At 47.4% G+C, this 26338-nt stretch overlaps 1 protein-coding gene across 5 annotated transcripts in view; it reads right to left on the bottom strand.

Moving 5' to 3' along the window:
- The window catches only part of SIPA1L3 (signal induced proliferation associated 1 like 3), a 299853-nt gene that overhangs the window by 192149 nt on the left and 81366 nt on the right, over positions 1-26338 (bottom strand). The window contains exon 2 of one of the 5 annotated variants that reach the window (XM_054540313.2): positions 7054-7153. The exons of the other annotated variants lie outside the window; for them this stretch is intronic. The gene's annotated coding sequence lies outside the window, so the exon portion shown is untranslated. The remainder of the gene's footprint in view (positions 1-7053; positions 7154-26338) is intronic. 5 annotated transcript variants of the gene reach the window in all.

Genomic DNA, 26338 nt, shown 5'->3' with positions numbered 1-26338 from the left:
AATGCAGGCTGTGTCATTTAGTGATTGCAACGAGTGAAATGATCTGATACTTGCATTTAAACCTGGTGTGGAGCTGGGCGCGGTGGCTCACACCTGTAATCCCAGCACTTTGGGAGGCTGAGGCAGAAGGATCGCCTGAGGCCAGGAGTTTAGAGACCAGACTGGGCAACACAGTCAGATCATATCTCAACCAAAAATCTTTAAAAATTAGCTGGGCCGCCAGGCGCGGTGGCTCATGCCTGTAATCCCAGCACTTTGGGAAGCCAAGGTGGGTGGATCATGAGGTCAGGAGATGGAGACCATCCTAGCTAACATGGTGAAACCCCGTCTCTACTACAAATACAAAAAATTAGCCGGGCGTGGTGGCGGGCACCTGTAGTCCTAGCTACTTGGGAGGCTGAGGCAGGAAAATGGCGTGAACCTGGGAGGCGGAGCTTGCAGTGAGCCGAGATGGCGCCACTGCACTCCAGCCTGGGTGACAGAGCGAGACTCCATCTCAAAAAAAAAAAAAAAAAAAAATTAGCCGGGGGAGGATCGTTTGAGCCCAGGAGGTTGAGGCTGAAGTGAGCTATGATTGTACCACTGCACTCCAGCCTAGGCAACAGAGCAAGACTCTCTCATTAAAAAAAAAAAAAAAAAAAAAAAAAAAGAATGTGGCGTGAGAAGCATTCCATCGGGTGGCTCTGTGTGCTAAGCTCGGGGTGGACGTTAAGTTGTTGCCTGTGCTTTCTGCCCCCAGAACCTTCAGCTGGAACACAGCCCGAGATCTGATGTCCTGACTTCAGCATTTCTGTAATTCCTCTGTGCTGGTCTCGTTAGTGGCAGATTTGGTGGTGCTGCACGCTTCCCAGCTCACCAAACTCCGCTTAGTTCATCCTACCAAGTGACTGGGAAATCGGTCAGATTGCCTGTCATGGTCAGTGAGAAGTGATTCTCACCATGGCACCTGGCACCCAGGAACAGGCTGGCCTCTCCTAGCCTGACAGAGGCCCACGTGAGCATTTACCAGCACGAATGCCATGGGCTCTCCACCTGTGGGCTGGGTGGAGGATGCTCCCAGACAGGCCTCTAATAATGACCAGTGGGTGAAGTTTACTCTGACCACAAGTAAAGATCCTGGCAAGGTCTCCCAGGCAGAATGCCGGGCTGAGCTGGCCATGTGACGTGGAAGAGAATGAACTAGATACCCACTGTCCCCAACAAAATGACAATGACTTTTGTCCCTGTATTTTACATCAACAGGATCTTATCAGATTTACTTCTCTGAATCTTGCTTCCCCTTAAATGCATCGCAGAAATGCCTCCAGGCCAGCAAGCAGTGCTCCTACCCACTCTTTTTAGCGGCTGATAGGCCAAGAGTACAGACGTGCCATATTTTATTCAATCATTCCCTGAAAAATGGGCATTTGTTTTATTTCCAGGGTTTGTTTTTTGTTTTGCCACTGCAAACAATGCTGCAATAAATATCCTTTTCTGCTCAGGCTACTTGTTTTTTTCTTCTGCATGGTAGATTCTCAGGAGTTGCAGTGCTGGGTCAAAGGCTGTTTATGAAAAATGACATGGTTACATTTCGGAATGGTTTCAGGTGAAGGTGCAGAACTGCATATATAATACATGCTTGTTTTTGTATTGAGCATCTCATCTCTGGAAGAACATATGTGACATGGGTGTCCTCACAGGAGGGGACTGGGAGATCGTAAGTAGGGGAAGAAGACTATTGTATACCTTTTTTGTACCATTTGAATGTTTTATCACACGCATGTACTGGCTCATAAAACATTTTTTTTTTCAGCCCATGCTCTAAAAAGGCTGCAGTGATTCACATGTCCTCCAGCAACTTGGGAGGGTACTGAGTTGAGCTCATTAATGCTCTATATTTTTCTCCAACAGGTGGTTCTTTTTTTTTTTTTTTTTTTGGACCTGGTATGAGCTGAAATGTGTCAACTTTTACCTTCTTGTAATCTGTGACACCTATTCTACAGCCCTTGGGTAGGCAGAAGGCAAACTCCCAGAGATGCTAATTTGGACAAGTGGCCTGGCCCAGCACCTGCCAGCAGCACCAGAGAGAAACTTGGAGCAGGAGGCAACGGGAGTTCGGAGGTCATGCTGTTTTAAACTCACACTGACCAAGCTGCCCTCACTGGCTGAGCGGACTAGAGTACCCCAGATGCCCAAAGCCCCTCAGAAAGGGCAAAGGAGGCCTGCAGCACTGGCCACTGCCTGTGGGACCTGCACTCTCAAGAACAAGGCCAGAAACACGACACAGAAGGGAACAGGGGACAAAGAAGGTGGAAGAATCAAGTTCATACAAACAAGAGGCCTCTCGTTTACTTCCTGTAGGTCCAGCCTCCTTGTGAGGCTGGCCCAGAACCAAAGGCCACACCAGCCACTGCTTTCAGTCCCCAGGAAAACAAAGCTGACCTAAATGCAGACAGCAAGGGCCCGAGAATGGCAGGATATCCAACGTGATGCATCTGCCACTGCAATATTAGCTGAAACTCTGGACTCACCTGGGGAGGAGAGAGGACCGGGGCGGGGGGGAGTGGGGGGAATGGACTTGGCCAGATGAGAAAGCAGCTCTGGAGAAGATGGGGGATGGAGGAAATGAAAGAATCTCAAAATGGGCAGCAACTCCACATGCTTCAGTTAGTGGATTGAGGTTGGATGCTGCTGTTCCACAGCCCAGGAGACAACTCTGCCCCTCACCCCACACTCTGGCCTGAGCTGGGCTGGGAGCAGGGGAGGTTCCCTGTACAGCACCAGAACAGGGCCCCAGCCTTTACTCAGATGCTTCCCTCCACCTGAAATGCTCTTGCCCTTCATCCCTTAAGACTCATGGTAGCTCACACCTGTAATCCCAGGGCTTTGGGACACTGAGGTGGGAGGAACGCTTGAGGTCAGGAGTTCGAAATCAGCCTGGGCAACATAGTGAGACCCCCATCTCTACAAAAAATAAAAAAAATCAGCTGGACATGCGGGTGTGCACCTGTGGTCCCAGCTATCTGGGAGGCTGAGGTTGCTTGAGATAGGAGCTGGGAAGGTCGAGGCTGCAGTGAGCCGAGATCACATCACTGCACTCCAGCCTGGGTGACAGAGAAAGACCCTGTCTCAAAAAAAAAAAAAAAAAAAAAAAAGACACAGCCCAGCAAGGATGTGCATTCATGCATGTTGGGAGACACGGGAGACAACCCGTGTGTCTGTCAGCAGGAATCCAACAACGATGCAGACACATGGGAGAATCCTTCCTGTACCTCCTTCCCTCATCCTCCACAGCAAGTCCATCAGCAAACCCTGTTGCCACCACCTCCAAAATACATCCTGAATTCATTTCCTCTCTTTCTCCCTCCCAGGCCAAGCCACCACCATCATCTTTCATCCTAACAACTTCATGAGATCCCTCTCTGGCCTCCCCAGGCCACCTCTGCCTTCCTACATTCTATTCTCCACCACAGCCAGAGGGATTACATCAAACAGGGATCACTTCCAGCTGCTTTCCAGCTTAAAGTTCTTCATCATATCTTGGGCCTCATCATCTTCCCCCATCACCCAAATGTTCCCACCACACTGGCTGCCTTGACTTTCCAATTTTATTCCTGCCCTGGGGCCTTTGCACGTGTGGCTCTAGCTATTCTCAAGGCAGGCTTCCTCAGGGAGGCCTTCCCTGACCACTCAGATCATGGGGCCCCTACTTCAATCTATTTTTATTCCCTACAGAGCAGTAAGCATGACCGCTTTTTTCCTTTTTTCAAGACACGGTCTCACTCCACTGTTCAGGCTCGAGTGAAGTGGTGCAATCATGGCTCACTGCAGCCTGGACCTCCTGGGCTCAAGTGATTCTCCCACCTTAGCCTCCCAAATAGCTGGGACTACAGGCGCACATCACCATGCCTGGTTAATTTTTGTTATTTTTTGTAGAGAGGGGGTTTCACCATGTTGTCCAGGCTGGTCTTGAATTCCTAGGCTCAAGCGATCCTCCCACCTCGGCCTCCCAAAGTATTGGCATTACAGGTGTGAGCCACTAGGCCCAGCCCACTGGTTGCTTTATTATGTCTTGCTGATGAATATATGAGCTCTATGGGTACAGGACTCTCACCTTGTTCACAATGGATATCTAGACTGTGGAAGAGTGCTGCCACTCACAAGAGAGTATCTGCTAAATAAATGTTCTAGCAGCTCTAAGAAAAAATAAGATATATCTGCACACATCCATGTCTTCTCAGTGAATAAAGAACAAACTATGTAAGGAGAGACATTTCTGTGTGCATAGAAAGAGACCCTGTTTGTTGGTCATTGCCATGAGTTGTACCCTGGGTTCAGCACAATCTTGATGAATACTCACAACCATCCCTGGAAGAAGGTTCTGTTATTATTACCCCTATATTACAGGGGAGAACATGAGGCTCAGAGTCACTTACCCAAGGTCACACAGTGGGTAACTGTAGAGCCGGGGCTCCATCCAGGCAGCCTGACTCCAGAGTGTGTACGTTCTTTTTTGTTTTGTTTTGTTTTGTTTTTTAGACAGAGTTTCACTCTTGTTGCCCAGGCTGGAGTGCAATGGTGCAATCTCGGCTCACTGCAACCTCCGCCTCCTGGGTTCAAGCGATTCTCCTGCCTCAGCCTCCCGAGTTGCTGGGATTACAGGTGCCTGCCACCACACCCAGCTAATTTTGTTATTTTTAGTAGGGACAGGGTTTTGCCATGTTGGCCAGGCTGGTCTTGAACTCCTGACCTCAGGTGATCCACCTGCCTCAGCCTCCCAAAGTGCTGGGATTACCAGCGTGAGCCACTGTGCCCAGACTCTTTTTTTTTTTTAATTTTGAGAGACAGGTTCTCTATCACCTTAGTTGGAGTGCAGTGACTTGATTTTAGCTTACTGTAGCCTCAAACTCCTGGGCTACAGTGATCCTCCCACTTCGGCCTCCTAAAGTGCTGGGGTTATAAGCGTAAGCCAACATGCCCAGCTCATTTAAAAATTTTTATGTTCAGTAGAGACAGAGTCTCATTATATTGCCCAGGCTGGTCTCAAACTCCTGGGCTCAAGCAATCCTCCTGCCTTGGCTTCCTCAAGTGCTGAGATTACAGGCCTGTGTTCTTAATAGCTCTACTAACAGCAGTTGCTGCTGGGAGGGGGTCTGGAGAGAGAGGGCTGAGCAGGGTTATAGACGTCAGTATAAGACATAATTAAGAGAGACAGGGAGTGTCAGAGATGAATGGAGAGAGATGGAAACCAATCTCAACAGGAAACGGAATTTTGATCTCTTGTGTGGCAAACACCTATGAGAAATAAACAAGCAGAAGACTCTCCACCCACCTTCCTCCAACCCACCAAAGCCTCATGCTGGACAGCAGGGCTTTGTGACATGATTAACCATCCATATCATGCCGTCATAGAAAACCAGACCCTGTCCTCCTGGTCACTGGGAAAATCCCCAAGGCAGATGGGGAAGCAGTGCGGCAACGAGGCCAGGGAGCACCATCTTGGTGGTCGGCTAGAGCCAGGATCAAATCGCAGGTCTGCGGCTTAGCATCCTGTGGACGTGTGGCTGGTTACCAGCCCATTCTGAATCCCAAGCTTCCTCATCAGTAACATGGTGGGAGGAGTAATATCCACCCTCAATAGGGCTGTTGAGAGGGTTAAATGAGGTAACAGCAATTGAACGGTTGGCAAAGTAACTGGCACAGAAGGACCCTCAAAAGCACACTGGCAAAGATGTTATTACAACGGAAATACTGAAGAAATAAACAACATCCTCGACTCCTCATGTCTGAGGAGGTCTCTTGGGCATATTGGACTCTGATAAGATTAAGCACACAGCCTAAGTGAGGGGTCCCTCCAGAGGAGAGTGCCTCCACGTTGGAAATTTCCTTCTCTCTCTACCTATTCTACATGGAATAACAGCCCAGAACAGGGCTGGGCGTGGTGGCTCATCCCTGTAATCTTAGCACTTTGGGAGGCCAAGGTGGGTAGATCACAAGGTCAGGAGTTCGAGACCAGCCTAACCAACATGGTGAAACCCCGTCTCTACTAAAAAAAAAAAAACAAAAATTAGCTGGGTGTGGTGGCAGGCACCTGTAATCCAGCTACTCAGGAGACTGAGGCAGGAGAATCACTTGAACCCGGGAGGCGGAGGTTGCAGTGAGCCGAGATCACACCATTGTACTCCAGCCTGGGTGACAGAGCAAGACTCCGTCTCAAAAACAAACAAACAAAAACAAAAAAAAAACAGGCCAGAACAAGGGTCGCTCAAGCAAGAAGGAGAGATGGACCCCAGACAGCTGGAGAAATTTTGTGGTGCAGGCAAGCTCCTCAGTGCTTCACAGGCAGGACCCAGCAGAAGAGACCCAGCTAGTATTCCTAGCTCTCAAGGTGACTTTGAAAAAGGAATGTGGCCAGGCATGGTGGCTCATGCCTGTAATCTCAGCACTTTGGGAGGCTGAGCTGGGGAGATTGCTTGAGGCCAGGAGTTCAAGACCAGCCTGGGCAACATAGGGAGACCCTGTCTCTACCAAAAAAAATTTAAAAATTAGCTAGGCCTGGTGGCATGCACCTGTAGTCACAGCTACTCAAGAGGCTGAGGCAGGAGGATTTCTTGGGCCCAGGAATTCAAGGCTGCAGCGAGCTATGATCCCATCATTGTACTTCTGTCTCTAAGGGGAAAAAAAAGAAAGAAAAAGGAATGGGGGTAAAGGGAGAATTTTAACAGCTTCAAAGGTAGCCTAGCCAGGAGTGGTGGCTCACGTCTGCAATCCCAGCACTTTGGGAGGCTGAGGTGGGTGGATCACCTGAGGTCAGGAGTTCAAGACCAGCCTGACCAATATGGTAAAACCGTGTCTCTACTAAAAATACAAAAAATTAGCTGGGCATGGTGGCAGGTGCCTGTAGTCCCAGCTACTAGGGAGGCTGAGACAGGAGAATTGCTTGAACCCGGGAGGCGGAGGTTGCGGTGAGCCAAGATTGCGCCACTGCACTCCAGCCTGGGCAACAGAGCAAGACTCCGTCTCAAAAAGAAAAGAAAAAAAAAAAAAAAAAAGCAGCCTACGGTGATTTCTCACCTCTTCCCCAGTCAGAACACCAGTGGGCTTTGCAGTTTGTTCTTCATTTCTTAGAGTCCATGAAAAGGGGGCAAGTCCTCTGGGGGCCTGAGGTCCGCATCTGTAACAGGAGGATAGCATTCAGTCTTCAGACGCATTCACATTCATTCAGCATGCACTCAAAAAGCAACTGCTATGGGCCAGGCACTGCTCTAGATGCTGGGGATACAGAAAGGAACAAAACAGACAAAGATCCCTGCCTTCGTGGAGCTCACATTCCAAGGAGGATGGTGTAGAAAGCAAATATAGAACATCAGACCATGATAAACGCCATGAAGAAAAATAACGCAGGAGACAGCGACAGGGAGGGCCATTTTAGACAGGGTGCTGAGGAAGGCTGCTCAGAGGTGGTGTCTCAGAGATCTCAATAAAGTAACTAAATCATATATGCACATACATGCACATACACACCAAGATACTTACACACATGTAGCCAAGAACACAGTGCCTGGTATGGAAAACGAAGTTGATCTAATTTGACAGTTAAGAGTGCTCTCTCAGGGTATGCTTAAGTTAAGTAAAAAAAGGTAGAAGAAGAATTAATAATAATAATAAATAATAAAGAGTGCTCCAGGGCTGACTGGCATTGGAATCTTCACAAAACCTATATTCTCCTCACATTTTCCAAAACCCCCCTCCCCTGGGCAATTACAAATACAAGATTTGTTTTTTTCTTTTCTTTTCTTTTTTTTTTTTGAGACAGAGTTTCACTTTCGCACTGCACTGAAGTGCAATGGCGTGATCTCGACTCACTGCAACCTCCGCCTCCCGGGTTCAAGCGATTCTCCTGCCTCAGCCTCCAGAGTAGCTGGGATTACAGGTGCGCACCACCACACCTGGCTAATTTTTGTATTTTTTAGTAGAGACAGGGTTTCACCATGTTGGCCAGGCTGGTTTCGAACTCCTGACCTCAAATGATCTGCCTGCCTTGGTCTCCCAAAGTGCTGAGATTACAGGCGTCAGCCACCATGCCCAGCTAATTTTTGTATTTTTAGTAGAGACAGGGTTTCACCACATTGGCCAGGCTGGTCTTGAACTCCTGACCTCAAATGATCCGTCTGCCTTGGTCTCCCAAAGTGCTGGGATTATAGGCGGGAGCCACCACGTTCTTTTCATTTTCCTGCTTAGCAGCACACCACAGACACGGAAGGCCCCTCCTATCAGGGCCTTACTCTACCTTCCCGGCCGCACGGTATTCTGCTGCACAGACAAACCCAACTGATTCCTCTAGTGCCTTATTAAGGCACACACAAGCCATTTCCCCTTTTCTGCTCTGACAAACACTGCTGTAATGAATAACCTTGGACAAAGATCACTTCTCACACTTTGGAACATGTGTAGGTGAAGCTTCCTAGAAGTGGAGCTGCCGGGGTGAAGGGTGGGTGCGTGCCGGGTCATACTCACAGGAATGGCCAGAGTCCCCACCAAAGCGACAGTTCTGCTTTCCCTCCCACTAGCTCCGGAGAAGCCTGGCTGTCCCCCCGCACCACTGCCCACAGCGTATGCACACGCCTTGTGCTCTTGCCCTTCTGAGAGGTGCGAAGTAGTATCTCAGCATGATTTTAATTGGCATTTATCTTATTATGCCCAGAGTCAGGTATCTTTCCACATGTCTGAGAGGTATTTCCTATTTCTACAGATGCTGCCCATGTCAGTGTGGGAGACTGTCATCTCCCTGGACAGTATTCTCATGCCAATATTCAAAGCCCTCCTACCTTTCTTGCCCTCTCCCCTCTCTTAATGTGCCCCACTCCCTAGAAGGTAAAAGGCGTGATGCCCCACACCCTGCAAAGTCTGCAAGGTCAAGCATGATTGGCCCTGTCTGCTTCTTGCACCTTCTACTGCTCCATCCCCACCTCACCCATGCTGCTTCTATGTTCAGGACTTTCAGTTCTTCCAGACTGGCTCTACCCCACCTCAGGCTCTTTTTATATACAGTCCCCAAGCCCTACCCTGGACTCACCCCTGCCACCACCACTCCCCTAGACCGGCAAACTTTGACTGATGCTCTCAGCCCCAGCATCACCTCCCCAACTAGTTACGTGATGTCTTGGCACCCAGTTTTTTTCCTCCACCATTCACCGCCTGTTTATCTGGGTGCTTTTATTTTTCTTTGAGACAGCGTCTCACTCTGTCGCCCAGGCTTGGAGTGCAGTGGCGGGATCATAGCTCAACCTCCCGGGCTTAAGCAATCGTCCCCCCTCAGCCTCCCAAGTAGCTGGGACTGCAGATGCAAACTACAATGCCCAGCTAATTTTTGTATTGTTTGTAGAGATGGAGTTTCAGCATGTTGTCCAGGCTGGTCTCGAACTCCTGGCCTGCAGCAGTCTGCCCACCCCAGCCTCCCACAGTACCAGGATTCCTAGCTGAGTGACAGGCAAGTCACTATGCTCCGTTTTCCCTTTCTCCTTATGTCACTATTATCACTTCATTCATTCCCTTAGCAAAATTTAGTAAGGAGCATATTTGGTGGAAAGGGTCATACCTTTAACAAAACAGACTTGGTTCCTGCCTTTATGGAGCTGACATTAAGGGGAGGGGGAAGCCCTGATCAGGTCAGATGAGTAGCTCAGGGAAGAAGGACGGGGTGGGCTTCGGAGCAGCCCCCCGGGAGAGTGTTGAAGGAGACATCTGAAGGAGGAGTCGGCATCAGCCAGGCCAGAAGGGCAGGGGTAGAGGGCAGCATGGTGGGAGAGCCAAGAGAGCAGCCCAGGAGCAAGGCGCAGACATGGTGCATTCGAGGAAGGCAGGCCCGGCAGCTGGAGCGCGGTGCGCAGGGATTTGCAGGATGAGGCGGGGGTGGGGGCGGGCAGCAGGCAGGGGCCAGAGCACTCAGGGTCTGGGGGGCCACACTGAAGAGCTGGCCTTCCTGCAGAGAGCTGCAATGAGGTTTTAGAGTCACTACAGTCAAGAAGTGTGGCCCAATTGCTGTCCTTTGGCATCCTGCTTAAATGATTCCAGCTTAGAGGTCCTATGAAGATGTTATAGTAGGCACGTGGCAGGGGACAGAGGGAGCAATGACCTCATCCCTGCCTGTAGCTGATTGGCCGGGGGCGGGTGGGGGACACCTGACTCAGCTGAGCCTGTCACAAGAACCCCTTCCTCGGCCCCGGTTAGTCCGGAGGGAGACACCCTCCCCTCCTCAGGTTGTTTTGGACTCAGGCTGAGAGAACATGCGGTGACTCTCTTTGGGGGCCTGTACTGAAAGGTGTATTGCTCAGCAATCTGTGATGGCCAGGCTTCCTGTCCAGTAGAAAACAAAGCAGAAAGAGAGGCTGAATATAAGAGAATGAATAACGCAGATCTCGAGGTGGGGAGTGAACGAGTGAGGAAGAGAATGCAGATACAGTGGCATGCGAGTCTTGGTTCCAATCCCAGCACCCAGCCCGCCCTTCCCCTATGGGAGGTTTTGCAACCAGCCTGCTAGTGTGAGCTCACCCCTCTTATTAGTGATTGGTTCGGGGAAGATCACATGATCAGTGCTAGTCCAATCAGAGAGGAGCTCTGAGGTTTTGCATGCTAGTTGGGGGACAGATACCTTCTTTTTCTCTCAGGACAGGGATAAGGACACAAGCCTGAGCGGGTGCTGGCAGCTGGTGTGCAACTTTCAGGGGAGCCAGGTTTGAGGATGACACTGACATCAGAGGGAACAATAAAGAGGCAGAAAGAAAATGGGTCACTGGCAGTAGCCCCAGGCTCCTGGACCAGACAGCCCAGACATCTGCCCCACCTCTGGGCTTTCCAGTTGAATGAGCCAATCCTTCCTCCTAAATTTATGTCTGTTTGAGTTGGTGTTTTTGCTACTTGCAACCAAGTAACTGATTGGTCCTGAGGCTTTCTTCAGGTCTCTGGGCCGCCCCAGGAGCCTCTGGTTAAATGCCCACTTTTTGCCTAAATTGCTGCAGTACAGGAATTTGGCCAATGACTCAACTTGCCGAACTTGCCCACCGCCTCCCCAGCTCTAGAATGGGGATAATTATATACACTTGATTGAGCTGTTAAATGGATTAAAAGTGATTTAAAGACTATCTAGCACACTGTAAATTCTCAACACGTTAGCAATTACTATTAGAAAGCACTGAAGGGTAGCTGAAAAGTCCCAATCCCAGTGAGCAATCAGCCACACCCCTCCCCCATCTTGTTTGTAGTTCCTTTGTTCAGGTCAACAAGTCCCTTCCTCACAAACAGTCCCAGAGAACAGCTAACCCAGTTTCTGTCAGAAGGGTGGCAAATCTGGCCTGGGGGTGGGGGTGGGGGATGGATCTGAAATGAAAGAGATTTGACTCAACTTCCCCGGTTGCTGGGTGGTGGAGGAAGCCCTCATGAGCTCATTTCTCTATCAAATACAAGCTGGGGTCTAAAGTTTCAAAACACAGGCTGGGGCACGCTGGCACAGTCCCGAGAGAGGACAAAGGAAAGAGCCGGGATGGAAGAGAAACTGCGACATGGCAGGTTCCACAACGAGCTCTGTCGGGAGGAGGCTCCCGGGCTGGATTCCAGCCACATCCGTTCTCTGGGCAGCTACGAGGCAGCAGGAAAAAGGGACCCTGCCACGTCTGTATTCACAGCTGGGAACTGGCGGTGGCACAGGAAACTCGGAAATAAACTCAAGTCAGGAAGTGAGAGGTGCAAGCTGCTTCCATAGCAACGCCCATCTGGGGATCCCTGCCCACAGCTGGAATCATTCAGAAGTGGGGCTTTATCTAGAGATGTACACCAAATTCACGTTTTCCATTTGCACCCAGAAAATGACACTTAAACTATACTTCCTTGGGGAGCCTCTGTGAATCTCCCTGTACTACAGCTTGAAAAATCCCATTCTTCTTCAGAGCATGCAGAACACAGTACTTATCCATATGGCTCTGCGGTTCTTGTGTTTTCTCCCTAGCTGTGGGCTCCACCAGGGAGGAGCTGTGCCTGCCTTGCTCATTGGTGCCCGGCCCAAAGTAGGGTCTTCAGTCGATGTTTACTGAATAAACTCTCCTGTTTTCAGTCTTATTTTTATTTTATCTTTTGAGATGGAGTCTTACTCTGTTGCCCAGGCTGGAGTGTGTGAACTCGGCTCACTGCAACCTCCACCTCCTGGGTTCAAGCAATTCTCATGCCTCAGCTCCCCATGTAGCTGAGACTACAGGGGCATGCCACCACGCCTGGCTAATTTTTTTGTATTTTTAGTAGAGATCGGGTTTCACCACATTGGCCAGGCTGGTCTCGAACTCCTGGCTTCAAGTGATCCACCTGTCTTGGCCTCCCAAAGTGCTGGGATTACAGGCATGAGCCACTGTGCCCTGCCAGTACACCAATGTTAACAGCATTATTCACTATAGCCAAAAGGTGGAAGCATCGCAAGTGTCCATCAACAGATAAACAGATAAGCAAAATGTGACAGAGAGAGAGAGATTTTTATATATATATATATATATATATATATATATATTTTTTTTTTTTTTTTTTTTTTTGATGGAGTCTCGCTCTGTCACCAGGCTGGAGTGCAGTGGCGTGATCTCGGCTCACTGCAACCTCCGCCTCCCAGGTTCAAGTGAGTCTCCTGCCTCAGCCTCCCAAGTAGCTGGGACTACAGGCGCACACCACCACTCCCAGCTAATTTTTGTATTTTTAGTACCGACAGGGTTTCACCATGTTGGCCAGGATGGTCTCGATCTGTTGACCTTGTGATCCGCCTGCCTCAGACTCCCAAAGTGCTGGGATTACAGGTGTGAGCCACCGCACCTGGCCACAAAATGTGATAGATACATATCATTATTATTTAGCCTTAAATACAAATTGGAATATTATTTAGCCTTATAAAGGAAGGAAATTCTGATATATACAACATGAATGAACCTTAAAGACATGATAATAAAATATGCCAGTCACAAAAGGACAAATACCGGATGATTCCACTCATAGGAGACACTTACATTTGTCAATCCCATAGAAACAGAAAATAGGTGGCTTCCAGGGACTGGGGGCTTGGGGATGGAGAATACTGTTTTTCAGAGACAGAGTTTCAGTTTACAAGATGAAAAATGTTCTGTGGATGGATGATGATGGATGCACAACCATGTGAATGTACTGAATGCCACTGAACTGCACACTTAAGGTACATTTTTTTGGTAACTATATTTATCAGTAATGTAACTGGGCATAATAAAATATCAGAAAATTAAACACTTGACTTCTAGGTTACTAAATGAGTTGTGCATATTTTCTTTTTTACAGTTTCCTTAAAGGTATAACTGACAAAAACTGTTTATACTTAAGGTGGACAACTTGTATATACGTATACATTGTGACAAAATCACCACAATCAAGCTAAAGCTAATTATAAAATATAAAAAAAATTTGTTATGTATATTGTGCCACAATAAAACTTTCAAATGGTTAATTTTGTGTTATGTACATTTTATCATAATAAAAAAGTACTAAAAAACTGCAGGGCCAGGCACGGTGGCTCACGCCTGTGATCCCAGCACTTGGGGAGGCCGAGGCGGCAGGATTGCTTTGAGCCCAGGAGTTTGAGACCAGCCTGGGCAACATAGCAAGACGCAGTCTCTACGAATAATAAAAACCATTAGCCAGGCATGGTGGCACATGCCTGTGGTCATAGCTATTTGGGAGGCTGAGGCAGGAGGATCACCTGAGCTAAAAAGCTGAGGCTGAACTGAGATATGATTGTCCCACTGCACTCTAGCCTGGGCAACAGGGCAAGACCCTGTCTCAGAAAATTTTTTTTAAGTTTTAAAAAATGTGGTTCTTTCTCAAGATCAGAAGAACCACAAAAGAATTAGAGTTCTTTCATCTCAAGAGAAAGATGGGAGAGAACATAAATATCCAGAACAAGGTTGGGCAGGTGGAGGAATGGAGTTTGAGGGATCATCTTTGATACCAAGAACTTTCTAGGTAGAAATTTTATAGGCCTCAAGTACACCTTAAGGAAGGGTGGAGTGCAAAATTCTCTGGACACTCAAACATTAAGCAGAGAGCTTTATTCTGAAATAACTCCACCCAACCTCCCCAGAAGCCAAGCTCACATGATTCCTTAACTTTTTAACAATTTTCCTGTTTATGAAAGTAGTATATATATATATATATAGTTACATATATAGTTATAGTTACATATATAGTTACATATATAGTTATATATATAGTTATATAGTTATATATAGAGTTATATATAGAGTTATATATATAGAGTTATATATAGTTATATATAGAGTTACATATATAGAGTTATATATAGAGTTACATATAGAGTTACATATATAGAGAGTTACATATAGAGTTACATATAGAGTTAGTTATATATAGAGTTACATATAGAGTTACATATAGAGTTATATATAGTTATATAGTTATATATATAGTTATATATATAGTTATATATAGTTATATATAGTTATATATATAGTTATATATATAGTTTTATATATATCGTTATATATATAGTTTTATATATATCGTTATATATATAGTTTTATATATATAGTTATATATATAGTTTTATATATAGTTATATATAGTTTTATATATATAGTTATATATAGTTTTATATATAGTTATATATATAGTTTTATATATAGTTATAGATATATAGTTATATGTATAGTTATATATAGTTATATGTATAGTTATATATATAGTTATATATAGTTATATATATATAGATATATATAGTTATATATATATAGATATATAGTTATATATATAGTTATATATATAGTTATATATATAGTTATATATATATAGTTATATATATAGTTATATATATATAGTTATATATATAGTTATATATATAGTTATATATATAGTTATATATATATAGTTATATATATAGTTATATATATATAGTTATATATATAGTTATATATATAGTTATATATATAGTTATATATATATAGTTATATATATAGTTATATATATATAGTTATATATATAGTTATATATATAGTTATATAGTTATATAGTTATATATATATAGTTATATATATAGTTATATATATATAGTTATATATATAGTTATATATATATAGTTATATATATAGTTATAGTTATATATATAGTTATATATAGTTATATATATAGTTATATATATAGTTATATATAGTTATATATATAGTTATATATAGTTATATATATAGTTATATATATATAGTTATATATATATAGTTATATATAGTTATATATATATAGTTATATATATAGTTATATATATATAGTTATATATATATAGTTATATATATAGTTATATATATATAGTTATATATATATAGTTATATATATAGTTATATATATGTATAAACTTGGAACATAAATGTACAAAGAAGATTATAGAGTTACTCATTCTCTGCCCACCAAAGGGCAACCACTGTTAAGACATTGGTTCATTTCCTTCCAGTCTTTTTTTTCCCAGCATGTATATAGAGAAGTGGGGAAGAGACATTTTCTCTCTTTAAAGTCTTTTGCATGCCCAAGCATGAGGAGGAAAAAAAAAAGAAAAAAAGTCTTTTGCCCCTGCTTTCCTAGGAGATTTTGAACATCGAGTGAAAAATAACATTTTTCAACAGTAAAATTAAGGTTATTTCCTCAAACCATGGACTGCTGGGGAGAAAAGTGCTCCCCTCTTTCTCTCCTCTAATTTGTGCTTCCATCTGAACCACTATTTATAGACCAAGGGTTCTTTTTTTTTTTTTTTTTTTTTTTGGAGACAGAGTCTCACTCTGCTCACTCTGTTGCCCAGGCTGGAATGCAGTAGTGTGATCTAGGCTCACTGAAACCTCTGCCTCCCGGGTTCAAGCGATTCTCCTGCCTCAGCCTCCAGAGTAGCTGGGATTACAGGCACCCACCACCATGCCCAGCTAATTTTTTAAATTTTTAGTAGAGACAGGGTTTCACCATGTTGGCCAGGCTGGTCTCAAACTCCTGACCTCAGGTGATCCACCTGTCTCGGCCTCCCAAAGTGCTGGGATTACAGGTGTGAGCCACCACGCCAGGCTGACCAAAGGTTCTTAATCCTAACTGTGCATGCCCGTTACAACAGGATATGATAATACTGTCATAGCCACTATTAATTGAGGAACTACTACAGAAGAGGCAGTTTCAAACACTTAAATAACAGTATCTAATTTAATCCTTAAATCCCATGAGGCAGGTACTATCATCATTGTACAGATGAGCAAACTGAGGCACAGAGAGGTTATGCAACTTTCTCAAGGTCACACGTGTTAAGTGGGGGTGGTGGGATTTGAATCCAGGGCATCTGGCCCCAGGTACTTTCTTTCCCCTGGTCCACACTGTTCAAGACCCTGGCAATCATGACCAACTATAAGCTTCATTCAGGGCTAGGTTCCCAGTGTCCCTATCGCCAGGTTTGTCATGATTTTTCATACTCCTCTCCAGACTCATCCTGTTTCCTAAAGGAAATGAGAAATTGCTGGAATTCAGCAGAAGTGAGACAGCCGGAAGCTACAGCTGACCACACGCACACGTGGGTCTCCCACTGGGCTACCCAAGAAACATTCTTAAACGATGACCTTTCTGGAGCAACCAGGGGTCAGTTCCTGGGTGGATCGCCCGCCCGGACTGAGACCCACCCAGTGCCAGATGGACTGCGGAAGCCCCTCCCTGATGTCCACAGGCAGCGGAATGAAGAGCACGTTGAGCACTGGAAAACCAGCCCACCCCTCACTTCCATGTGCAACTAGAGAGAAGGCTGGGGGCGGTCGCCTGTTTAACAAGGATGGGCAAGACTGCTCATGTGCGTCCAGGAGCGGGGCTGGAGTGAATATTTAGTCACTGTGGAAGATTGGCCAGTTACGTTTTTGCCGTCATCACACAGGTCCCTGGAGAAGAGCAGCTTGTGGCTCCCTCCACCCCATGGTAAAACCGGGCCCAGCAGTGAGAGGGATCCCAGGAGTCAATCACTGGGGGGTTTGGTCTCCTCCTCCTGAGCAGGAAAGAGATGAGAAATTGATGCTTTGGCCTGAAATCCACTATCCGTCTAGTTGCTGAACCAGAAAAGGTCTCCTCACAAAGGGGATGAACAAAGAACTGCAAGGTGGTCATTTACCCATTGCCACCCTGGCTCAGGGCCTTCCCACCTGTCTGTGGGCAGCGGGATCGCAGTGCTTTTCACGATCACACAATTTTTAGTCTGTGTGTATGTGTGTGTGTGTGTGTGTGTGTGTGTGTGAGATAGATAGGGCTGGTTTTTGTTCTGTTAACATGCTAAAAAAAAGTAGGGAGCAAGGTACAATCAACTCCCATGTACCCAAACCTAGATTCAAAAATTGTCAAGATTCTGCCATATTAGCTTCATCTATTCTTTATTTCTTCATTTTTCCCCCTTTTCCTTCTTACCAAAGTATTTTATTATATTTATTTACTTTTAGACAGGGTCTCGCTCTGTCTCCCAGGCTGGTACAGTGGTGTGATCTTGGTTCACTGCAGCCTCAACCTCCCAGGCTCAAGTGATCCTCCTGCCTCAGCCTCCTGAGTAGCTGGGACCACAGGCATATCCCACCATGTCTGGTTAATTGATTTATTTTTACTTTTAGTAGAGATGAGGTCTTGCTATGTTGCGCAGGCTGATCTCCAACTTCTGAGCTCAAGCAATCCTCCCACCTTGGTCTCCCAAAGTGCTGGGAATACACATGTGTGGCACCGCACCCGGCCTGAAGTATTTTAAAGCAAATGCCAGATATCATGTCATTTCAACTTTATGCATCCGGATATCATGTCATTTCAACTTTATGCATTTCAGTTTGCAGCTCTGAAAAACATCGACATTTTCTTACATGTCCATAATATTAGGCTGGTTCCATTACTGATCAAAATTACTATGTCCTACCACATACTCCTGGAAAAAATTACTATGAATTCTTTCCTAGAAGATAAGACACAGGGCTGGCTGAGGAACACGGAAATGGGTCATCTCAGCCTGCAGTAACAGAGTAATGCTTTTCTGGAGGGACTCTAGGCAATACAAATCCAAAAAGGTTTAACAAGCCGTGAGTCGCTTCTGACTCAGATTTTCCATTCATGCATTCATCAAAAGAATATTTACTGATGTCTACCATGTGCCTGGCAGTGCCCTAAGCATTCTTCTCTCTGGTACAGATGTGGAAACTAAGGCACAGAGAGGTAAAGCCTCTTGCCCAGGGTTATCTAGCTCTTACCAGCCAGGGCTGGGATTTGAATCCAAGCAGCCCAAGTTTAAATGGCAACACCAGGTCCTGTCAAGGTGCTACTTGGGGCCTTCTACCAACTGGGAGACCAGTGCTCTAGGTTCAAAGAGCACTCTCTCTCTCTTTTTTTTTTTTTTTTTTTTTTTTGAGACGGAGTCTCGGTCTGTCGTCAGGCTGGAGTGAAGTGGCACAATCTCGGCTCACTGCAACCTCTGCCTCCCAAGTTCAAGCGATTCTCCTGCCTCAGCCTCCCGAGTAGCTGGACTACAGGAGCGCGCCACCGTGCCCAGATAATTTTTGTATTTTTAGTAGAGACGGGGTTTCACCATGTTGGCCAGGATGGTCTCGATCTCTTGACCTCGTGATCCACCTGCCTCGGCCTCCCAAAGTGCTGGGATTACAGGCGTGAGCCAACGTGCCCAGCCTTTTTTTTTTTTTATGAGACAGTCTCACTCTGTTGCCCAGGCTGGAGTGCAGTGGCGCAGTCTCAGCTCACTACAACCTCCATCTCCTGGGTTCAAGTGATTCTCGTGCCTCAGCCTCCCGAGTAGCTGGGACTACAGGCATGTGCTACCACGCCTGGCTAATTTTTGTATTTTTAGTAGAGATCGGGTGTCACCATGTTGGCCAGGCTGGTCTCGAACTCCTGACCTCAAGTGATCCGCCTGCTTCAGCCTCCCAAAGTGCTGGGATTATAGATGTGAGCCACCGCGCCCGGCCCAAAGAACATTCTCTAACTGTACTGGTGAATGCCTACCATGTGGAATCTTCCCAAACCCTATGTATGAGGCAGGGAAGATTATATTAGTCCCACTTTTCAGACAAGGAAACTAAAGTACAGAAGATGAAGGTATCTATTAAAAGTCGCACATGTACTTGTGGATATTATGTTGTGTATCTAGCATCTCTGCCTCATCTTCCCCTACCCACTCCCAAATACCACCTTCTTGGATAGGCATACAACCCAAATGGATTATTCCCTGGGGCTAGTATAAAAACACTGAGGATTGGCCAGGCACGGTGGCTCACGCCTGTAATCCCAGCACTTTGGGAGGCTGAGACGGGTGGATCACCTGAGGTCAGGAGTTCGAGACCAGCCTGGCCAACATGGTGAAACCCCGTCTCTACTAAAAATACAAAAATTAGCTGGGCGTGGTAGTGGGCGCCTGTAATCCCAGCTACTTGGGAGGCTAAGGCAGGGAGAATTGCTTGAACCCAGAAGGTGGAGGGTGTAGTGAGCTGAGATGGCACCACTGCACTCCAGCCTAGGCAACAGAGTGAGACTCTGCTCAAAAAAATAAAATAAAATAAAATACAGAGGATGGCAGTGGAGGATTGTGGAGATGTTGGTCAAAGGACACAAAGCTTCAGTTGGACAAGAGAAATAAGTTCAAGAGAGCTACTGTACATCATGGTAGCAACAATTACTAACAATATATGGCATACTTCAAAATGGCTGAGAGAGTAGACTTTAAGTGTTCTCACTACAAAAAAAACAAGTGAGGTAATGCATTATGTCAAATGTCAAATGGCTTGACTTAGCCATTCTACAATCTACATACAATCAACAAAGCAGCATGTTGTACACCATAAATATATGTAATGTTTACTTATCAATTAAAAACAATAAAGGCTGGGCTCCCACCTGTAAATCTAGCTACTCGGGAGGCTGAGGAGGAAGGATCATTTGTGTCCAGGAGGTCGAGGCTGCAGTGAGCTCTGATTGAACCACTACACTCCAGCCTGGTTAACAGAGCAACACCCTGTCTCTAAATAAATAAATATTGGCTGGGTGTGCTGGCTCACGCCTGTAATCCCAACACTTTGGTTGGCCAAGGCAGGAGGATCACTCGAGGCCAGGAGTTTGAGACCAGCCCTGGCAATGTAGTGAGACCCCATCTCTACACACACACACACACCCCCAAAATTTAAAAATTAACCAGGTGTGGTGGTGCACGCCTGTACTCCTAGCTGCTTGGAGGCTGAGGTGGGAAGACTGCTTCAGGCCAGGAGTTCAAGGTTACAGTGAACTATGATCATGCCCTTCACCCCAGCCTGGGTGACAGAGCTAGACCCCGTCTCGGAACAAAACAAACCACTGAAGACTCTAAATCCTCTTTCCACTGAGTTGATAAACCAGGAGGATCTGCCCCTGACTCCAGCCTGCTGGCACAGCGAAGCCAAGGAGAGCCCCAATGGCACGTGTGGGCCCCATACTCGGGCTGCATCTGAAGCTCCCCTCCTATAGACTTCCCAGTGACATAAGACAAATTCACCTTTCAACCCAAGGAGGCTTCCTTAACCCACCCAGTATACACTGTCCCAACCCGCTTTTGTTCATTCTGTGCCCTCTGCCCAGGCCCCACCTCCTTAGGCCATTTTCCTGTGTATCTGGCAGAACTCCTACTAATCTTTCGAAGGCCAGCCCAACCACCCCTCTTCACAGTTCTCCCTGATGGTGCCCAAGCCGAGTTTCTCTTTCCTGTGTTCCCCTGGCACTTGCAGCTCACCTACTCACCACGCTGCATTATGGCCGGTTGGGTGTCCCCCTCATGAAGGTAGCACTGCACAGGGGTTAAAACTGCAGGCTCTGTGGGAACACATGGCTTCAGATCCCTGCTCTGTCCCTCCAGGCTGTATGAGATTCCAAGCAAGCTGTTCTCTCACCTCTCTGATCCTTGATTTTTCTCATCTATAGCAAGGGTGGTAATAGCACCCACCCACAGCAGACACTTGGTTGTGTAGCAGATGCCACTGCCATCCCCTGTCTCTTGCTGTCTCTCACGGTACAGACATGTGCTGCCCCGGCCTCCCTTGCAACTAGGGCTGGCCCCTGGCTCCTTTATGACCAATGGAATGTAAAGAGGTCTGCTGGGAGGAGGGGTATTTATAAGAACATATTCTCTTCCAAACGGAAAGGCATGTGAAGAGGAAACCTTTCCCCTACCCCTCCTCCCAGCTCGGGATGCCGTGTCTGAGGATGCAATCCTCAGGCTGGGGCAACCATCCCATGACCACACAACGACCAACCCCACCAGCACGAACGAAACGCCTGCACACAGAGGGCTGAACACAGACACATAAGTGCCTGGAGCTCCAGGTGAGCACCTCTGCACCAGCCATGGAGCTTGTCTCCTCCAGGATGTTTGCAATGGGGCTATCTCCACTGCTCAGCCAGGAGTCACCGGACATCTTGTTACCTGCAGCCCAGTGTGTCCCAACCGACAGATCGAAAGATCACGTTGTAGAGGGAGGGTTCGATGCCATCAAGCATGGGAAGTGCTTGGCATTCACTCACATTGGTTAAAGGTTATTACCACTATCACAGGTAGCTGCTCAAGGCCATTCCACAGCTTTTACATCCCACTGCAGGAAGAGAAGGCGCTAGCGATAAACACTTGGTACATTTCCTCATCCATCCCACCACCTCTGATGTGGGAAACTACAGCAGCCGGGGCAGCTACTCCACTCTGGAGTGGCTGTGCTCAGACCTTCAGTGGTTTTCAAGAGCCAAGAAGGAGAGAGGCAAAGGGGGCTGAACAGCTCAGCAACCTCCTGAGGGAGCTTCAGTCTTTCCACCGCAGAAAAACAACTTCACAGCCCCGCCCTGACCCCTTTCTCCTAGCACCACATCTCCCAGATCTACACGCACTGGCGCCACTTGTACCATATCCCAGAGCACCTGAGCTACGGCTTACTTCACACCTTAACTATACTCACTTTTATTTTTGGCTTAAGTACCAACTTTAGCCTCACCCAATGCGGAAATAGCCATGGGATACTAGGTTTAACATGCTGTTTAAATTCTTTTCCTGGCCAGGCATGATGGCTCACGCCTGTAATCCCAGCACTCTGGGAGGCCAAGGTGGTAGGGTTACTTGAGGCCAGAAGTTCAATACCAGTCTGGACAACACAGCGAGACCCCCATCTCTATAAAAAATAAAAATAAGAAACTTAGCCAGGTGTGGTGGTGCACACCTGTAGTCCCAGCTTCTTGGAAGGCTGAAATAGGAGGAATGCTTGAGCCCAGGAATTCCTGGCTGCAGTGAGCTATGATTGTGCCACTGCTCTCCAGCCTAGGCAACACAGCAAGACCCGTCTCTAAAAAAATAATAATAAAATAAAATAAAATTACTTTCCTGCTATGCATTGAAATAAACATACAGCTATTAAAATGCTTCAAGTGTTTATTCATACGGCACCTTGAACAATCTGGTGGAATCCTCTGACCTTGGGAAACCTGTCCCTGTGGCAAGACAACATCACACCTGGTCGACACGCTCCTGGCCCCTCCTTCACACACTTTTTCAGGTACGTTCTGGAAACACAAAGGCTCGAATGCTAGCTCTGAACAAGCCCTCCAGAGGAGGAGCTCTCCACAGACTCCCCTGTTAGGGATCTGTTCCCCGGAACGTATCTGCGATTTACACTTTCCACTTATGATGCTTTCTAGGATGGTTTAATAATAATAGCCTGGCCAACATAGTGAAACCCCGTCTCTACCAAAAATACAAACAATTAGCTGGGCATGGTGGTGTGCCCCTGTAATTCCAGCTACTCGGGAGGCTGAGGCAAGAGAATCGCTTGAACCCGGGAGGCGGAGGTTGCAGTGAGCCGAGATCGCACCACTGCACTCCAGCCTAGGCAATAAGAGTGAAACTCTGTCTCAAAAATAATAATAATAATAATAATAATAATGATAGCAATAAAAACAGCCAACGCACAATGAGAACTTTCTCTGTGCCAAGAACTGGTTCAAGAGCTTCATATAGCCACGGTCCCATGTGAAGTGGGTGTCATCCCCATCTCACAGATGAGGAAACTGAGGGTCAGGGGGGCTAAGTCACTTATTCAAGGTCTCATAACTGAGACCTGACACAGCCAGGTTTGAATCCAGCTGACTGACCATAGGGCCCACCCTCCACTGCCCTCACTATTCTGCTGTCCTCAGAACAACCAACGGTGACTGGGCACCACCTCTGTGCTTAGCGCCATGCCTGACACTGACCCAGCGAGTCTGAGGATCCTGCTGGGGTCACACAGCTGGGAGCACCAGGGACCTAGGTCTGCTGACTTCCCGCACTCACACTCGCCCTGCACAACTGACCAGAGAGCCAGCACGTAGGCGACCTGAATGGAGCCTCCCAAAGCCCTGGAGGTCCTCCACTCCCAGCTTCCTTGCTGTTCCCATTTAGCTCATGTTCTTCAGTCCAGAAAGGCCACTCTCCTCTGAAAGGAGGAAAAGAGGCCCAGAAAAACCACATGGAGCCTCATGTCACCACTTTTCAAGGCCAAAGGGGAGTGGCTGACCAACTTGGAGTTTTCTAGAACCATCCCATTCATAATTTTTTTTAGACAGAGTGTCGTTTTGTTGCCCAGGCTGGAGTGCAGTGGCGCAGTCTCAGCTCACTGTAACCTCCGCCTCCCAGGTTCAAGTGATTCTCGTGCCTCAGCCTCCCGAGTAGCTGGGATCACAGGCATGTGCCACCAGGTGCAGAAAATTTTTGTATTTTCAATAGAGACGGGGTCTCGCCGTGTTGGCCAGGCTGGTCTTGAACTCCTGACTTCAAGTGATCCACCTGCACCGGCCTCCCAAAGTGCTGGGATTACAGGCGTAAACCACCGCGCCCGGCCCCATTCATCATATTATCTGTGCAATTCCTCCTTGCCTGATTGCTAGGCCTCAAGCTGACATTCTTAATTGTGCATTATGATCATGACAGCTCATGCCATGGGGCTTACTTACCTTGAGTGCCAGGGCCTGTGCTAAAATACTCCCCAGGTACCTACTCACTCAGTGAACCCCGCAGACTTAAGAGGTTGGGACTGCTCTGGCCCTTGCTGTAGAATGAGGAAATGCAGCCCAATGAAGGCTAAAGCCACTTGCCTAAAGCCCTGGAGCTGGAAGTGGTGGTTCCTGAGGCCCTGCCTGTAGCCACGTGGTGACACTGCCTCCCATGAGGATGCCTGTCTGTGGACTGAACACTCTGCATAAGATGACCTCAGTGAATTACCATCCTTTATCCCTCCCTCCAGCCCAAACTCAACGAGGCAGGTATTTGAAAAATGAAGAGCCTGAGGAAGGAGGTGAAGTCACCTGCCCGAGGTCATGCAGCTAGTGCAGGGTGGGGCCCGGACCCAGCGGCCTGCAGTGTGACTTCAAGCCATCAGCTGCAAGGCTCCACGGCCTCACACCCAACTCCAAATGCCCCAAACCCCACCCCGGTCCCAGCAAGCCCACAAGAGAAATCTGTCTCCAGCTCCAAAGCATCAGGTGGAGGATCATCTGTGCAACAGATCACCGTCACAGGGCTGTCTTGAGTGAAAGGAGCCTCTGGAACTCCAGGGCAGAGAGCTCAGCTGCTGCATTCCTGGGAACAGTGACTCTGCATGGTCCCTGCCAAGCTGTCTGCACAATGGGCCCACCGAACTCACATGCAGATGGGGTATACAAGCCAGCCCAGGACTTTCCAGGGTGACAGCAGCTGACCAGCCAAATAGCTTTCTCCCTGCCTTCAGGTTTTCCTCCATGGCCTTTGCTCTGGGGATGTGGGGAGGTAGTTCTTCCCAGAGCACCAGGAATGGGAACGTCTGCTCCTTTCCATGCTGGCAGGGCCTTCCTCCCATCCCCAGAGGGATCAGCCGGTTTGGCCCTGTCCAGCCATCTGACGTGTCTACAGAGCGCTTAAGAGCATGGAATTGGAAGCCAGATGGCCTGGGTTCAAATCCCAGCTTTGCGACTATTTTTTTTTTAAAAGGCCAATAAGCACTTTCTTTCTTTTTTGAGATGGAGTCTTGCTCTGTTGCCCAGGCTGGAGTGCAGTGGCACAATCTCGGCTCACAGCAACCTTCGCCTCCTGGGTTCAAGTGATTCTCATGCCTCAGCCTCCCGAGTACCTGGGATTACAGACACGCGCCACTATGCCCTGCTGATTTTGTATTTTTAGTAGAGGCAGGGTTTCACCATCTTGGCCAGGCTGGTCTTGAACTCCTGGCCTCAAGCGATCTGCCCACCTCAGCCTCCCAAAGTGTTGTGATTGCAAGCGTGAGCCACCGTGCCTGGCTCCTGCCACTTACTATTAATAGGCAGTGGACAAGTTACCTCCCCTCTCTTTGCCTCACTTTCCTCATCTGGAGAAAAGGCTAACAATAGTACCAACGCCACTAAGTCATTATGGGGATTCAAAAGCACTCGGAATAGGGCCTGGCACTGAGAGTGTCTGCTGTTGTTGGTACTAGTGGTCCAATTAAACATACACATGCCCCTTGAGTGGACAGAGATGTCCGCTGGGCCTCTGAGAGCGTATAAGCGCTTGCCAGCTACAAGTCAAGGAAAAACCAGACTCCAGCAAAGAATTCTACTGGGCTGCTGGCGGCAGAGGACATGTTAGCCCAGACTGGGGCGGGGTTCTCGCTGTGGGCTGACTAGCTGAGCAAGAGCTGTACTCATTGTCCACCTGCAGTTATGTGGCTATTGCTGTATCTATTCCTTGTCTCCATGCCCAGCCAGAAGAGAGCGCTCTGAAGGCAAAGCTGGTACTCCAGATCCCATCGGACCTGGCTTCCGCCAAAGTTCCACAGGTGTTCACCCCACGACCCTGCCTGTCTCACTGGCTGCTTTCCTCCCATACGCTCAAGGTAGTGCCCAACATGCAAGAGGCCCCAAAAAGATGCACAGGAATGAATGGAGGTTTTTAGATCTTTTAACAAGAACACCCACCACCTTGCCAGGCCTAAAAGAGACCCAAAAAGATGCCTCTGTCCCTACCCCCAGGTAGCTGGTGATCTGGTCCACCCAGTTACAAAAATCAAGATGAGGGTATAAAATGACCTGGGAATTCTTCCAGGGTGGTTGAGCAATCAGAAGAGGCATGCAGCTGTAGGGCAGAAACAGGAGCTGACCCCACTCCAGAATTTCACAGAGGAAACACCAGAGAAGGAGCCTCCCTTCCCCCACTCCACCAGGTGGAACCCTAAATATGCATGAGGGCTGCACAGGCAAACAGAGAGCACCAGGCCAAACAAAAGGCCAGGTGGGGGGTCTACGTCAACAAGCACAG

This window comes from Pongo abelii, chromosome 20 (genome assembly GCF_028885655.2).
Source record: "Pongo abelii isolate AG06213 chromosome 20, NHGRI_mPonAbe1-v2.0_pri, whole genome shotgun sequence".
Classification (NCBI taxonomy): Eukaryota; Metazoa; Chordata; class Mammalia; order Primates; family Hominidae; genus Pongo; species Pongo abelii.
Note: the sequence above shows the minus strand (reverse complement) of the source record. Positions and strands in the feature narration are given on the sequence as shown.